Here is a 5,373-nt window from a genome sequence, read left to right as displayed (position 1 = left end):
AGGAATTAAAATAGTATGTGTGAGAAATAGAATATTATAAGTCACAAACAACTGTAGATTAGCAGTAACTCTATCCGTTCCATGAAACTGGAGCCGTAATTTGTCTTAGTACAAACTCCAAGTCATGAAACTGGAGCCGTAATTTGTCTTAGTACAAACTCCAAGTAATGGAACTGGAGCCGTAATTTGTCTAAGTACAAACTCCACGTCATGAAATTGGGGCCGTAATTTGTCTAAGTACAAACTCCAAGTTGCCGGTAGTGTTAACCAATAATCTTGCGTGAGACTTAATATTTGCTCAAAAGTCACATCTAAGAATACATTCCAAAGACAGGGACCAAAATAGGTCGTGTGAGGAAGTAAGTCATCATAATTGACTATTTTGAGGAAGAAACATATAAGAAATTAATTAAAGATCGAATAAATCATTAAAAGCAAAATTGTAAAATTATGTAATACCTAACATCTCAGTTAAAGTGACAAAAACAATTATTAGAGAGTTGGAAGTAATCTAAATTCAAATAAAGGTGAGATTCAGGAATTTGGTAAAAGCCATAAAGTAATTGTTCAAAGTTTTGGGTATAGGACGATCAAAGAGTCCTGCCAATATGGGAAGCAAACCCCCCAAGGAGGTCCCGGGGTCAACCGGAGATGAGAGATTTATGGAATCCAGGGATAGAAGAAATCTCCATTATGTAACCAGGTGGAGGGAGAGGTATGGTTTTGAGGGACGTCTGGACGCAGATAAACTCAAATCCATGCTTAAACAGATACATAAGGTGTGTAAAGGAGAAAGAAGCAGTGAGAGAGAGAGAGAGGTCTAAGACAGAACCCACAGCTCCCCCTGTGGAAAGGTCTAGATCAAGACTATACACCTCCCTGGTAGATCAGGCCTGGAGGAATAAATCCAGACGATGAGGTGGTAGTGGTGAGGGGAAGGGTGCCACAGCAGGCTGCCATTTTGGAGTTTCCGTCCCCTTACCAGAACCAAGGGGAAGCTGAGGGAGCACAGAGGGGGTTGAGGATAAGGCAAAGGAAGATAGTACAGTTGAGGTTCTAAGGAAATGTTTGGAATAACAGCAGCAACCTAATGGTCATTGCAGAAATTAGAAAGAGAGAGAGAGAGACGGAAAGAGAAGGCTAAGAAAGTAACTAGAGTACTAGGGTACAATAGGGGGGTCAAGGGACCGAAGGGTGGAAGACCAGTTCCCTGAGGAGACTTGAACCCCACAAAGGTCCAGTTAGGAGCTGAGCTCAGGAGGGAGTCATTATGAGTCAGGAGATGAGAGAGTAGGAGGGGGCCAGTACCCAACTGATAGCCTTACCTAATCTATTGGCAGGGAATGAAGGGGCCCCAGCAACCTTAGATGTATACAGTAATAATAATAATAATAATATGCCATTTAGCAGACAGGCCATGAACACAGAGGACGTGGCCAGAGCGGTAGAAGGAATGACCCACCCAAAAACAGGAATAGTAAGGTTTGGGCTGCCGTTAGAGGGCAGTGGGTTTCAGAGGGCACTTTTGCCATGGGCCGATCACGGAGAGTATGTTGGGAAAATAACTGAATTGTGTAATAGCCTCAGAGAACATTACCATCGTCATGCAGACTTCTCTAAAGCACATGAGTGTAAACAAGAGGATAGTGAGACTGTCAGCCAGTACTTAGAGAGGGTTAAAGATGTGTTTAACGCAAACAGTGGCATACCCGAGCCAGACCAGAGACAGGGGAATGATACGCCTTACCATCAGCAATTAAAAATATAGTGTTCCTCAGTGGAATGAGACCAGAGATAAGCAGGACCATTAAAAATACTTTGATAGGGTGGAAAAAAGCACAGCAACACATATTGAGGTTAAAAGGTTTGCAGTTTACCAAGAGCAGATTGGGAGAGACCTTAAGGGAGTGCCAACTCTCGGGGAGATAGTGAGGCCAGAAACAAAGGGGCAGTGTCCTGGAAATCACAGTCTGTTTTTTGTTTGTTTTTTCAGTTCTGCTGGGAGTATATTTGATGATGGGGATTTGTGTTGAATGAGAGGCTAGAGACTTCATAAAATAATAATTGGAAGAATAATTATATATTGACTTGCTCACCCAAACATAGATATACGTCATGGGTGAGAAAAGAGATTGTCCTAGCAACACATAGCGGTTAGTATAACAGGGTAGTTTAAGTTGCAGCTCTGGGAACAGATGTTTTGTTTGTTTTGACTAAAAGTTAAAAATAATGTGGTTATAGAAGTAATGTATAATATAGTAGAAAGCCAATATAGGGTTCCATTGAACTATTATGGTTTATTGGGCATTTCAATGGCATAAGGTGAAATCTGTATGTATGAGTGGAATTCAACTGCTGGTATGGGTGGTAACCGGATACTACTGAGTATTTGGTTTGGTGATGTTGAATGGAAGATTTGTAGCGTGGTTTGGGTTAAATAGAAAGACTCACTTATTCAACAGGAATAGGTGCGGGGAGAGATAGTTTTTGTGTTGTTGAATGAGGTGAGAGCTAGTGCGGTTTTCATTTGGTGACGTCACTTGCTCTATGAACTGGAAGTAGTTGCTTTGAAAGGATCGCGGATTTCGTGGAGTTACTGGCAATGTATGTAGAGGGTCCCTGGTTCGAACCCAGGTAGGGACAGTGGGTAAAGCTTTCGCATTGGGGCTATGGACCTAGATTACTAGGTGGATTGGGAAATGTGAAAGGTTGAATTAGATAGCTTAAGTAGATGAGTATTCTAGAAAGGTCTATGAAAATATGTTATTAAGTAGTAATGGGTTGTGGTTACAAGTACTAATGACATGATTTTGTAAGAAGGAAGATGATTAGGGCAGGTCCCCGCACCTCCCCCGTTGTGTAGGAAGGAGCAGGGGGTGGGGGAGGGGTGAGAGATAGTTCAAATGATAGGAATATAATTAAATGTATGCTTATCAACGATAGCAAGTATTTGTTTTATTAATTAGGGCCTAATCAGAGAGAACAGTTAAAGAAATTGAATAGCGAACTGAAAATTGCTATAGAGTTGGGACAATGATTTGAATAGAGAACAAAGGAAAATAATTTATGGTTCTAGTTCGCGGGTAAAAGAGTTGTACTTGCTTGACTGTATCGAGCAGAAGTTTGAATAGTTGAATGAAAAGCATTTCTTTGACCAATTCTAATGGTTATTACTTTATTGTATAGGTTGAGTAACACCAGTGGTGTATGAAAATAATTGTGACTATTAGGATGATGGATTGAATAAACATTGGTTATAAGTATGAAGTTATTAAACAATAGGTTTATATTTTAAAAACATCAATGCAACAGGTTGCGATGATTAAATTAATAGAAAGGGGTTATAGGTTTATATTAGAAGGTGTAGTGAACTTAATGAAACGTGGTATTACATAGTGTCTTCCAGGATTGATGGAAGTCTCCTATAGCATTATGTTAAGGGGATGCCTGGGATAAAATATAATGTCTTACTTACACTGAGTATGTGATTGTATTGGCTAATGAATGAAATATGACATTTACAGGGGCGACAGGAACAATAGAAGGGGAGACAGATTTTCCTATGGGGTTGATCAAATAATTGATAATGGATCATTTGAGATGAGATCACATAGAGCAGATTTAGGGGTTCAATAATCATTGTGAGATTTAAAGAGGATATGATCTGAAGGGTAATCAATTAAACATAATCATTGTATACTCAAGGAATTTTGAGTGGTTTTATGGATTAGTTATGAGGAATTAGATTGATACAAACGATTATTGATGAGTTAGGACTGGGGATATCTGTATCATGTTTTGTGTGTACTTACCATCTTTAGATTACTGATGGTAATTGAAGGTTAACAAAATGAATAATTTCTCTTCCAGGAGAAAGAGATTCGCTTATCTAATTGGAATGTTGCCCAGGGATAGGGGGAGCAGTTTAGTGGAGTTAGGCAGTATTTAGGTCGTAAAAGTGAGCTACCAAATTAAGTGGGGCCTGGCTATTTTTGGTTGTTGTTTTTTTATTGGGGTTTTCAAATAAAAAATAACACACCTAGTATGATGTTTATAAAGCCTTGTTATTTTGATTTTAGGGGGTTTTCAACAGGTCAAAGGTGATAAGTCTTAAAGGAGCACACTCAGTGAATTTTATGGAGTTTTTCTGTTTTGACTGAGTTTAGGGTATACATGATTTCTTATGAGAATAAATGTCATGAGGACTTAATGAACACTTGGGATAAGTAACATTTATGAAATATTTAGAATGATGGTAATGTTTAGTATACTATGGGATGGAACAGTTCGTTGAATGATTTCAATTGCCTCTGAACTCTGTTTTGACTTTCAGGTGTTAATTGATCATCCACACTGGTAAATTCTAAATGCATGAGAGGAGGACTTTAAGATAGTTTATTTTACCAAGTTGAGGGTAATTTATAGTACTGTGAAAAGTGTGAAGAAATTTATAATTTGGTAATAATATATATGATTTGAACCATAAAATAACAGAAGAGAGAGAGAGCTTTCCCTGAATGAGGGATACCTGTTGCTAGTAAATTGTACTAATCTTGGATTACTTTTACGGGATAGAAGTAAGTTGAGGTATTATCAAATGTTGTCAGCAGGGTTAAAACACTTCTCTGGTCCCAGTCAGCTGTCAAAAGAGGAAGTTTCAATCGATAAAGATCTACTTATAGAGAGCTACAGTAGGGCCCCAATTAAGGAAGTTCACAGATGGGTGAAGCAAGGCGCAGTAAATAAGGAAGGAATATGGGTCAAAGACAGCTTACCAATTCTCCAGAAATTACTGTGTAGATATGCTGCAATATTGACACACGGGCAGAGCCATGTGTCAACGGGAGGGATGGATGGTAGAGCAAATTAGACAACACGTTGTTGCATATGGGATTACTAATTATAGTTCAAGATGTGTTATCTGTGCTCAAAATAATCACCAGGGCAGACAAAGGGCACCTCAGGGTGAGAATCCTCCGGCTAAGTACCCCTTCCAGCAATTGGAAATTGATTTTATAGAGTTATCACAGAGTGAAGGGAATACATTTAGAGTAACCCCAGATAAATATGGGTTATCCCCCTTTGAGAAAGTGTTTGGAAGACCTTACAGAATGCCACAGTTGGCAGGACCAGAACAGGCAGACATAGAACTAGAGAATACACTAGCAGAACACATGAGAAAATAGTTCATTAACCGTATGTCTAAGAATTTGTGTCCTACAGGAGAATTAAAGGAGAAGGTGATTCATAGTATATAACCTGGAGACTGGGTGTGGATCCAATCGTTGAGGAAAAAGGATTGAAAGCAGTCACGCTGGGAGGGACCATACCAAGTCCTATTGGTAACTGCCTTCGCTATAAGAATAGCTGAGA

The sequence above is a fragment of the Coregonus clupeaformis genome, chromosome 7 (genome assembly GCF_020615455.1).
Source record: "Coregonus clupeaformis isolate EN_2021a chromosome 7, ASM2061545v1, whole genome shotgun sequence".
Lineage (NCBI taxonomy): Eukaryota > Metazoa > Chordata > Actinopteri > Salmoniformes > Salmonidae > Coregonus > Coregonus clupeaformis.
The sequence above is the reverse complement of the archived record's forward strand: the minus strand, read 5'-3'. Positions refer to the sequence as shown.